Below are 12,554 nucleotides of genomic sequence, written 5' to 3' on the forward strand. Positions count from 1 at the left end.
TGTGTGTCGGCGGCCACAGCGCTCCGGAGCTTGCCGCACGGCGACCCGGTAAGGCATTGCCCGCTCCCCGCTGGTATCCCAGCGCTGCGACGCCGCCGTCTCCCGACATTCGCGGAGCTGGGGCGTCCGGCCGCGGGCCGCGCTGGATTTGGAGCGCCTCGCAGCCAGGGGTAGAGTTGCCGGGGTCGGAGCTACAACCGACGCCGCCCGCAGCCCCACCGGCCACAGCGCTGCGGAGTTTACTGCACGGCGACCCGGTAAGGCATTGACCGCTCCCCCGACCAGGTAGAGGACTAAGAATTAAAGTTTACCCCTTCACCCCCCCCCCCCCCCCCCCCCCCCCCCCCCCCCCCCCCACATAAGCCCCTCCAAACTAACTGACTAACATTTAAGCAATGATTTACAGATGTTTTAAGCGTCTCCCGGTCTCCGGGGAGGAGGCAGCCGCTACAGTAGTACAGACCTGGGTTGACCGTGCGTCGTTTCGGGTCAAGTTTGGCGCCAAACGCGAGCTTTGGTGCGCAGACGACATCTGGAAAAAATGGCCGGTTTTCGGAGTTTTTCGGTTTCCGGAACACCGGATAAAAGATTGTGCACCTGTACAAGTATTAAGCGCACTTCCACTTCCTCTTCTTCATGCGTATGGCGTGCACAGCCTAAAGTTGCAGAACAACTTGTTCTATTTGATCTTGTTTGTTTGTGCACGCTGGGTTGATTGCATTCGTTGAAACAGGGCGGACCGCGTGAAGGTTGCAATCTCCCACCCTTCCACTTCTGAAACCAGTGTTTTAAATTCCCAACATTGCTCAGCATTTTGTTTCTAATCCATCTCAATAAAAGTTCCAGCATAAATCTTGTTAAAAAGCAAATTTCTTTTCACAAATTGAATAGTTCTGTTGTATAACAAGCTAGATATTTTTCAACCAATAATAGCATTCATTAAATCAGACTATACCTTATTCTGACCATATACGTGCTTAAATATTTTATTGGGAAATTGTCAGTAAATTATCAAATAGGATATAAGTGTATTGGATTTCAGCATGAGGTTGATGTATTTACTATGAGAAACTCACCGGGGCTTTTGTATTTCATTGTTTGTACCCATTGGGTAACTAAGTCTCTATGCCAAAGAACCTGTGGCACTGAATTAAAAGTGAATGGTTTGAGTGCTTTTAATAGATTTAAATGTAAATTTATATCTAATCTCTTAATAAAATAGGTTTTTATTTCCCTACACTTTCTGTACCTAACTTTCTGGTTCAAGTTTACAAATGTTAAGAACATAGAACAGTACAGCTCAAGAAAAGGTCCTTCCATGCCAAAACCATTAATTATCTACCTGCACATAACCTATACACCCTACATATCCATATGCCTATCAATGCCACTAACAAATCTGCTTCAATCACCACCTTTGGCCAAATTTCAGGCACTCGCCACCTTCTGTTTTAAACCAATAAATATATAAAAAATAAATGCTGTGCACATCTCCTTTTAAACTTTGACTTTCTCACCTTAAAGCTATGTCCTCCAGTGGGGAAACGTTTCTGACTGTCTAACCTATCAATGACTCGTAATTGTAAAGACGAGTCAAAACACACTATGTCTTCACTACTGTTTTATTACTATTAACAATACACAGATACATTACTGCCCTAGCTGTCCGTGGTCTGTCACCGGAGCTAGAGAGCGATCTAGAGGTGGGGAGGTTACAATTATACTGGTGATATGGGGAGTGGTTAGTAGTGGTGAGGTCACTATGTTAAAGGAACATGCATTAGTCTACAATAATTACTTCTATCAGGCCTCCAGCCTTCCAGAGAAAACACTCCATCCACCATCTACATTTAGTTAATACCCTCTATTCCAGGCATGAATTGGGTAAACCACCTCTGTACTTTTTCCAAACTGCACACAACACTCCCAAATGTAGCTGACAAGTCCTATAAAGCTGCATCATGACTTCCTGATTCTTGCACTCCATGCCATGACCATTGAAAGCAAACATGCCATATACCTCCTGTACCACTCTGTACTTGTATTGCCACTTTTGGGGAGTTGTGAACTTGGTACATTGATGCTGTTAAAGTTGTTGCCATTCATTTTATATTTTTCCCCAAGCATTTGACCTCCCGAAGTGCAATACCTCTCACTTGCTTGGATTAAAATCCATCTGCCATTTCTCCACCCCATCCATATCGGATCTACAACCTGCTGTACTGGTCACAGACTTCCAGCCTGAATATTGCCCTTCTACTACAGCCCTCCATCTTCTATCAGTAAACACGTTCTTAATTCATGAGACCAAGTCACTATTAATTAGATGCTATTCATCTTCTGGGTCAGCCTACCATGGGGGACACTATCAATTGCCTTACTAAAATCCATGTAGACAACATCCACTGCCCGACCCTCATCAGTCACCTCGGGTTAGGTTAGTAAGATATGATCTACCATGTTCAAAGCCATGCTGACTGTCCCTAGTTAACCCATTCTCTTCCAAATGGGAGTGAATCTCTCCCAATTGTTTTCCCTACTATTGACATGAGGTTCACTGGCTCGCATTTCCCTGGATTTTCTCTACTTCCCTCAAAGGATTAGCATTAGATACTCTGAAAACGTTTCTCCATTTTTTTAATGTGGTTAAATTAAAATGTACCTTGTAATAAAAATAAACTGATTAAAATGTTTATCTGATTACCCTTAAATTCACTGTACTTGTTTTTTAGGCCATCAAAAATGGGACACATCAAATTCTACTCACCACCTAGAAGAATTAGTGAAACTGGCTGAGAACACTGTACGTGAAGTTGGAAATAGTGTTTTGATTTTTTTTTATAAACAACATAAAGTACAGAGAAGGTAAATATTCTTACTGGCTTTTTGTCAACTTGGGGTTTGTATTCAGATAACCATAATATGCAAATAAAAAATGTGCATGGGATGTTTTCAAACTTAAAGCTGTTAAACGTACTGAGGAAGCGCATATTTCAGTGGGACTGTTTAGAGAACACAAATCTTCAGGTTCAGAATAGAGGATGAGGAACTATTTTAAGAGTATCAAAATGTTGGCTGTTGGAAGGGCCTTGCACATATTATTGGATTTGTCAGTCAAGCCATATGGTTGGATACTATTAACGAACCATGATTTAATCTGCCTAGATCTGGTGGAAATCACCACATTTGGCCAATCATATAGTTCCCATAGCCATGGCAGATTACTTGGTTTGCCTCGTGTTCAAGGTCATTAAGTATTCTCTAGAGTATGGTTGTATCACCTTTGTCAACTGTCTGGAGGATTGGAGCCCAATCCCTTCACTGTTCCTTCCCCAATTAATTTTTTTTTTTTCCATCGACTATACTATTATTAAAACTCTCATCTTGACCACTTCCTGTCTGCATTGTATTAAATTTACACAAAAACGAACCCCCATAGCACTAAGATTTTTCGCCACCTTCCTCACCATTCTCCTCTGCTGCAAGTCAAATAAGTTTTGTTTCGATCGGTGAAATAGTACAAAAGTTATGAAGGTTTTGAAGGTTCCCCCTCCCCGTGCCCCCCTCCCCCACCCCCCCCCCCCCCCCCCCCCCCCCTCCACCACCTCCCCAGAGTGGTGGGATATTGCTTTGGGGGAACGGGTTGCATTGGGGGAACAGGTGAGTGGTGGAATATTGCATTGGGGAAGGGGTTGGGTTGGGGGGGCCCAGGCCTCCCGTGTGACTGGGACTTCCATCACATTTGCTAGAGGTCTCCCAATATTTGCTTCAGTCACCATGCCACTTATCAAGCTGTATTAATGTTGGTATTGCAACAACTCTCATAGTCATCTGGGAGGCAATGGACAGTTAACCTTTGGTACTTTGCAGCTACATTAACTGCTTTGGTGCTGCACATGTGATAAGTTGAGAATTACAAATACCATTTTGTCGCATTCTCACACCACTGTAACGTTTCGTCCTCTAACACTTTTCCACCTTGAATCTTACTGGAGTAATTCCATTTATAATCGCCTAGCCACAAGCTTGTGATATCAGATCATGCACCCTTGCGTCTTAAGAGTGCTGGTACAGATTCCCAAAAGGTTAATTTGAAAATCGAATTGATGGTAAAAAAGATAAAATGCTAGCATTGTATTTTCCTTAGTTTAGAGATACAGTGCGGAAACAGGCCCTTCAGCCCACCGAGTCCTCGCCGACCAGCGATCCCTGCTCTGTAACACTACCCTACACACAAGGGACAATTTAACATTCACGCCAAGCCAAATAGCCTACAAACCTGTACAGCTTTGGAATGTGGGAGGAAATCGATGATCCTTGGAGAAAACCCACGCACATTACGGGGAGAACATCCAAACTCCATGCAGATAGCACCTGTAGTAAAATATAAAACGGGGATGAAAAGCCGAGGGTTTAAGGCACTGGTTAGACTGCAGTTGGAGTATTGAGCAGTTTTGGGGCTCCTTATCGAAGGAAGAATGTGCTGGTCCAGAGGAGGTTTATGAGAATGATCCCAGGAATGATTGGGTTAACATGAGCTTTTGAAGGCCCTGGGCCAGTACTCGCTAGAGTTTAGAAGGATGAGGGGCGATCTCATTGAAACTTACTGAGTAGTGAAAAGACTGGATAGAGTGAATGTGGAGAGGGTGTAGGAGAATCTAGGACCAGAGGACATAGCTTCAGAATAAAAAGGCATACCTTTAGAAAGGAGATGAGGAGGAATTTCTTTAGTTGTGTACGTGTAGAATTCATTGCCACAGACAATGGAAACCGTCAATTGATATTTTTAAGGTGGAGATTGACGGACAGATTCTTGATTAGTAAAAGTGTTGGGGGCTATGGGGAGAAGGCAGAAGAATGAGGTTTCGCCCATATCCTACTAAACCTATCCTATCGATATACTTGTCTAAATGATTCTTAAACTTATAATTGTACCATGCACTTTTGGTTTTTCGCATTACATAGCAGTTAATGATAAAGAGAGCATGGAAAACAAGGCTTTGATGCATTTTAATCGAGCGAGAGGGACAATAGCTGGTGTGCCAGAAGCTGAACCGGCATGTTGTCTGAACAATGAGATGCCAAATTCTTGGAGTTTACTGAGTATCCTGATAAATCATGCTTTATTCTTTGATTTCTCAACAAAAAACAACTATTGTTTGTGTGGTGTGTTTTGTTAAAGTTCATCAGTTTTATGGCAATTAAAAGTCCTTTCTCTGGCATGCAGAAGATGTCAGAGGAAATATTCACATCTCTGGACTTATCCACTGAGGCAGCACTTAAAGCAACAGTGCAAGTCTGATTTGTATAGTATATTACATTCTAATTTTCAAACTCTTATAATTAAGAGTTAACTCTTATAACTTACACTTGAATGCAATATGCTTTAAATTGGATTAGCTATGAATAAGGTTAGGCTAAATTACATTCCACAGTAGACCCAGGCTCTGACCAACAGGTGCAGCACATGAATGATCTTAGTGTATTAATGTATGGAAATCAGATTATAATAGTAAGATTAAACGAGAACTTACCAGTTTGAAGTTTGATCTTTATTTTACTATTTTACTTCGGAGTCACGTGAGTGACTACGTGAAGGTTTCAAAGCTCTGTGATTTCATGCCGTGAGAAACAAGTCTACACAACCACAACTGCCTCATTGACAAATGAGGGAAACATTCATAATGCATACAGTCATGACATAGATTTAAACGTGCTGATGCTGTTAAATAAGCAATAACAATAGTCACATCTCTCATCTAGATGGAACCTATAACAGAACATAAATAAATTGAGAAATACCCCTGGTCTGGCAACAGGTTATTATAACATGTTTGCAATTTTGTTCGTTTGACCACACTACAGCCGTTAGGATGTGGTCCAGCAGAACGTAATTAACCCTTGCTGCTGCTGTTATAGCAGCCCTGGTGGAGTGAGATCCAGATCAGTATCTAACTCCTGCATACCTCAACTCCGTTTTAACACCTGGCAAGATCTGAGCAGATAGGTTCTTATAACGTCTTTTGTAACTAACAATCAGTTAGCTCAGAGTCTCAAAGGCTCTTGGTGACCTTGACGTATTGTTGTATATGTGTGTCCCCACATAACGAAAGGTCCCTGGGTATGATCTTGAGCTATTTTGAGACCTGACACCCCTACTGCTCTGCTTAAATTAATTATAACATAAAATACTATGCATATATTTGTAATCATCCTCTCCTGTCACAATAATATAGCGAGTGACCTGTTGCGCTAACCAGCGCCAGGAGGATAACTACCTAATGAGGTCCGATCAAAGCTAAGCTTTGTAGTTGGAACCCCCTGGTTAAAATAGTTTAACACAATGTCAATCTCCCATACTGCATTGTACTTGTCCTGGGAAACCTGTGTAACAGATATCCTTTACTAACTCAATATCCAAGGTGAACCCAACAGACTAGCTACAGTAAGTCTGATGGAAAGCCCCTTGGCACAGTTAATGACCCTATAATTCAATATTGTCAAGACCATTTAAATGAACTGCAATAACTCAGAATCTGTACCAATTTAAATATAACATGAGCATTAAATAAATGCTTCCCATCTCCTGAAGCAGCAAAGTACCGCTTTTTGGTACCATTCCAGCACTGTGAATACATACAAAAATAGGCATGACAACCCAAGCCGTAAGCAGTCTATTGAGAATCTGTAGAACATATATTGATTTTATCATGCAACGGCTGATCTCTCAAGCCGCAGGCTGGACCAGCAAGTTACGTTTAAATAACCATATAATGTTGCATTATTATAATTCCCGACAAATCAGGAATCAACTGCATAGGCCAATTCCACAGCTGGAACCTAAAGCGACTCTTGATGACTCTCGTGCTTATCATATGCCACATCTTAGTGTATCAACATGAAGTTGAGCATGCACCTATGCATATTCACTCAATCACTCTTTAACCCATAAATGCACTTAGGGTCTATAGATAGTTGATACCAATACCGAAGAGTTAATAACTCATGCAAATCTCCTGCACCTCCAACTAGAGATGACATTTGCATGTTCTCACCTTAAGCCATAGCATCTTTTTTGCAATATCATGACATATTTATTGATAAACTACTGGAGCAATGCTGAATACTGTTTGTCCATCATAGTGGCTTTATTAGCTCAGCTGGTAATAGGAAGTTGTATTATCAATGACCTTCATGACCCTTATTGTTTGTCATTAAGCATGCTGTCAGTTCTCAATCTTGCACAGCTGCATCACATCTATTACATTGCCAGTTAGTCTAATGAATAGAAACTGCTTTATAACCGCAAGGCTGTTCCAGGTTTCTATTGGTCCCAATCTGTTGCCCAGGGCAGAGTCACAGGCCAACTATCCATTTGATAACAACCTAATTTACTGGATAGGAGAGAACAATTCCTCAATTAGCTTGAGACTGCGTGGATTTTAGCCAAATACAGCATCAAAATATAATCCAGAAAATACAGCACAAGAGTTTTTGAACTCTGAGTAGTCCTTTGAATGATTTATTGTTATCATACTGTTAAATTGCCTCGTCATAACAATGCCTTCAAATATCTCTGATGATCATTGTACATGGAAAACCCTATGAAATCAGTTTGATCACCCTTCTTTCATAATAAACAGGCCACACTGCCATCATTTCGAGTCTGCTCTGAACATCAACTCTGGCCCGGTTCCGATAATTCTCACGTCCCAAGACAACTCTTGCCATAATTCTGACCTTGCCTTGAAAGACAATTCCCCATATCTCTGAGCCTGTCTCGAAGGCAACCTGGCTAAAATACTGGACCTGGCTCAACACTCTTCTGGCCAAATTCCAACCTTTTTGGAATACTAGTATTGTCCAGTTACCTGGTTAAAATGTCCCTGAGTGGATGACAATGTCTCAATCATTTGTGTATTGCACAACCAATTGTAAATCTTACCAACTTGTTCGTGGTCACTTAGTTGTAGAGTAACTCTGATTTCCCCTTCCCCGAAAATCCCAGCACAATTGTATATTATCGGAGGGAAACCCCTACCGACACCAGGGCTGACTGTTTAAACGGTCCGTTTAACCCCTTACCTGGGGACCCCTGCGGTCCGCATAATTACTGGATTCCCCTACCCGGGAACCCCAGCCTCTATATGTATATCGGGGAAATCCTCCCGACACCCGGCATATATATTTATATCGGGGGAAACCTCTCCCGACTCGCGGTCTCCTGGAGGTCCCCTCCCCGGGATCCCCAGCATAAATATTTATCTTGGAGGGAAACCCCCTCCCGACTCCCGGTCTACTGGAGGTCCCCTCCACGGTAACCCCAGCATTAACATTCATATCGGAAGAAAAAGCCCTCCTGGCACCCGGCCTACTGGAGGTCCCCTTCCCCGGGAACCCCAGCATAAATCTTTATTATCGGAGGGAAAAACCCCTCCTGGCACCCGGCCTACTGGAGGTCCCCTCACTGGGAACCCCAGCGTCTCTGTACCTATAGGAGGGAAAAGCCCTCCCGGCACCCGGAGCGCCTAGAAGTCACTGACCACCCATCAGCGACCAACTTCGCGAACCCGACAACCCAGCTACCCGCTCCTGGCGGCAAGAACCGGGGTTTCTCCACAGCCCATAGCTGGTTCCCTCGTCGGGCCTCGCGAATCCTCTGGCAGGAAGCCTCTGGAACAAGAGTGTCCTGCAAGGAATAAAACAGGTAAGAAACAAGCTTACCTTGAGTTTAAAACTTACCGCGTTGGAGGAGCTCCTGCTCCCCAACCGGTCGCCTGCACCAATGCGTCTGACGTAATGACGCACGTGCGGCTGAACGGGCTTCTTCACGTAGTCACTCACGTGACTTCGAAGTAAAATCAAACATTTGGCCCATGTTCACCAACCTGCATCTCACTGCACACCTACTCCTGACCCCGACTCCAGTTGCATACCTTCTCTCATTCCTGACCCTGAGTCCAGCCCTACACCTGGCCCCCTATTCTACCCTGATCATAGCTGCTTACCTGATTAGCTGCTTAACCGTTGCCGAACCAGGCCACAATGCCATTGTGGCCTGGTTCGGCAACTTGAACGTCTAGGAGCGAAAAAGACTACAAAAGGTTGTGACCACTGCCCAGTCCATCACCAGCTTTGACCTCCCCAACGTTGAGGGGATCTATCGTAATCGCTGCCTCAAAGGCAGCCAAAATCATCAAGGACCCACATCATCCTGGCCACACAGCCATTGGCTTTCTTGTTATCTAACATACTAGTTACTTTGTCAAAGAAGTCATGAATTGGTTGAACACAATTTCTCATCCATAAAATTATACTCACACAGCTGTATAAGTATTTGGTTATCATTTCTTTCATTCTACTAACAAACTGTCCTGAAGTCATTTTCACCACCAATATTTTCAGGAGCCTGAAGACTATAATGTTCAGGAACAGCCTCTTCCCCACAGCCATCAGGCTATTAAACACAACGAATAAGCTATGAGCTCTGACTGCAAAATACTTATTATTTGTTATTTGCACTATATTTGTTATTTATTGAACTTTTTATTTTTTTCCCCTCCCCCCGTTATATACAATGTTTACATATTCACATATTCTGTTGTGCTGCAGCAAGTAAGACTTTCATTGTCCCGTCCGGGCCATATGACAATAAAACACTCTTGACTTGACTTGACTAGCTTCCCATTGCGGAACACTCCCATTGTCCCAGCTTTGACTGCACACCTAGTACTGTTCCAGACCTTGACTCTGGATGCACACTTGGCCTTGCTCCTAGCCCCTCTGCACTGACAATACATCTGGCCCACACATAAAGCCCCATATCTGACTCCCTGGACTTAACCTATCACCTTAACCTAACCAGGTGCTTATCTTATGCGGTAATCTTTTATGGGGCAATTCACGAACCATCCATTGAACATCCATAGAACATCCATTGGCTTTCTTGTTATCTAACATACTAGTTACTTTGTCAAAGAAGTCATGAATTGGTTGAACACAATTTCTCATCCATAAAATTATACTCACACAGCTGTATAAGTATTTGGTTATCATTTCTTTCATTCTACTAACAAACTGTCCTGAAGTCATTTTCACCACCAATATTTTCAGAATTTTGCTGTCTTGTGCTCATCTGGGACTTTTCCAAAATGCAAAGTCCAATAACTATATATTTAAGCAATAACATTCTATTTAATGTGATCTTGAGAGTACATAATATTTTCTGTGGTATTCATAACACACCAATGATAAAAAAGCTTGTTGTTTTGATTGCACCTACTAACATGCATACATTATTATATTACAATTAATATGTACCGAGGGGAAATTTTTGTTCCAATGCTCCCCATTCACTTTTTCATCGAAGTGATTGAAATCCAAGTGGTTTAAATGGCATCAGGAATATAAAACCTCCGGAATTGATGATATTCATTACGTGGTTGGTTGGAGTCAGTATCAGCACAATTACTATATTAAACTTTGAATCTTCAGATGTTCTGGTTCAAGCTGAAACTAAAAACAAATAATAACCTCACACATTCTCCTGCAACTATCTCTGTCGCTCTTTTAAAATATGCCCCTTCTTTGAACAAGTTCTTAAACATCGCATCTGAATCGGTTTCCATCTAATTACACTCCTTGAGGATGTTCATCTACGTGTTCAATTAATAAAACAACGAGATTGGGGACATTTCTATTCAACTTGTCAAAGGAATTTGGGTGAGTGGGGGGTTTAGAAATAGTCAGTGAGGTAAACAAATATAATAATTGTGTGGCAAATGACAATAGTTCTACCTTCCCAATATTTAACTGAAGGAAATAATGGGTTATCGGGGCTGTAGTGGCTTGGAAATTAATCACTTTTATCCATTGTCACTGAATCTAAATCGTGTATCTCCCTATTCAACAACACTGCAAGAACCTTCACCCAAACAGCTGCTGACTGCCATTTTCAAGGGCAATTAAGGATGGACAGCAAATGTTCTTGCCAGCAAAGCCCACATTCACAGAACTAAACCTAAATACATTTAATTATTAATTATCTGAAACTCATTCAGCATCACCATTTTCCAGGACCTTAAATTATTAGGATTTCCATTTTAGTGAAAAAAGGTTGTGCACCACTGATATAAATAAAAGCTATATGAAAATACTTCTTTGGCCCTATTCTGAGATGTGATAATATTTATTGCATTGAATTTCTTTCTACGGAACCCATGGAAAACAACTGGCCCAGATGCAGTCTCTGGTCACCTCCTTAAGAATCGCGTGACCACCTAGCGGGAGAGTTCACGAACATCTTTAATCTCTCCCTACTCTGTTCTGAGGTACCCACTTGCTTCACGAAGACCATTATCATACTGGTGTCAAAGAAAAGCAAAATCCCGTGCCTTAATGCCCGCTGATCAGTAACTTTGACAGCCGCCATAATGAAGTGCTTTGAGAAGCTGTTCATAGCACACATTAAAACCAGCCTACCAAGCAGCCTTGATCCACTGCAGTTTGGCTACCGTCACAACAGGTCCACGGCTAATATCTCCCTGGCTCTACATTCATCCCTGGAGCAGCTGGATAAGAAGGACACCTACATCAGGCTACTATTTGAAAAACAACAGCTCCGTTTTCAATAACAATATGCCAACTAAGCTCCTCTCCAAATTCGTGGAACTTGGAGTCAGCACCCACCTTTGCAACTGGATCCTTGACATCCTAATTAACACACCACAATTGGTTAGAATAAGTGACAAATCCTCTACAATAACCCTCAACACTGGTGCCCCGCAAAGATGCGTTCTCAGCCCCCAACTATACTCCTTAGACACCCGTGACTACAGCCAAATACCAATCCAGCTCAATTTAGAAGCTTGCAGCCGACTCCACCGTAGTGGGCCGGATATCAAGTCATGACAAGAACAGCCTCCTAACCTGATGCCAAGACAACAAAATTAGAGCACATGGCATTGGGGGTAGGGTGTTGACATGGATAGAAAATTAGTTGGCAGACAGGAAGCAAAGAGTAGGAGTGAGTGGTGTTGGGTGCCGCAACTGTTTGCCATATATACTAGACTAAGTGGGACCCGTTGGGTCCCAGCATCACACGGGAAGGCTGGGCACCCAACACAATATTCCACCTCTCCACCAATTCCAATATTGCTGCTGGCCGGTGGGGGGGGGGCACTTTCTGTTGCGCTAGTATGAGTGTTGTGGGCCGAAGGTACTGGTTTCCAGAGGGCTAGTATGGAGTTTGTGGGCCAAATGGATTTTTGGGCTGGCAGCTCAGTCACTGAGGCCTGGCAGTACAATCACTCGGACCTGGCAGGCTGGCGGCTGAGAAACTGCCAGAAATTGTGACAGACTGTAAGAGAGAAGGGGGAAGAGGGTGGACTGAATGGATTATTGGGCTGGCAGTTCAGTCACTTACGGCTGATGGGCTGGCAATTCACTAACTCACGACTCGTGGGCTGGCAGTGCAGTCACTCACGCCTGGTACGTTGGCAGTTCACTCAGTCACCCCACCTACCTTCACCCCCCCCACTCTGCTCCTTGCCATT

General features: G+C 43.0%; 1 protein-coding gene across 3 annotated transcripts in view; it reads left to right on the top strand.

Moving 5' to 3' along the window:
• Positions 1–12,554, top strand: part of plag1 (pleiomorphic adenoma gene 1) — a 63,318-nt gene that overhangs the window by 17,867 nt on the left and 32,897 nt on the right. For all 3 annotated transcript variants that reach the window (XM_055634044.1, XM_055634043.1, XM_055634045.1), the window contains exon 2: positions 2,733–2,865. The gene's annotated coding sequence lies outside the window, so the exon portion shown is untranslated. The remainder of the gene's footprint in view (positions 1–2,732; positions 2,866–12,554) is intronic.

The sequence above is a fragment of the Leucoraja erinacea genome, chromosome 4 (assembly GCF_028641065.1).
Source record: "Leucoraja erinacea ecotype New England chromosome 4, Leri_hhj_1, whole genome shotgun sequence".
Classification (NCBI taxonomy): domain Eukaryota; kingdom Metazoa; phylum Chordata; class Chondrichthyes; order Rajiformes; family Rajidae; genus Leucoraja; species Leucoraja erinaceus.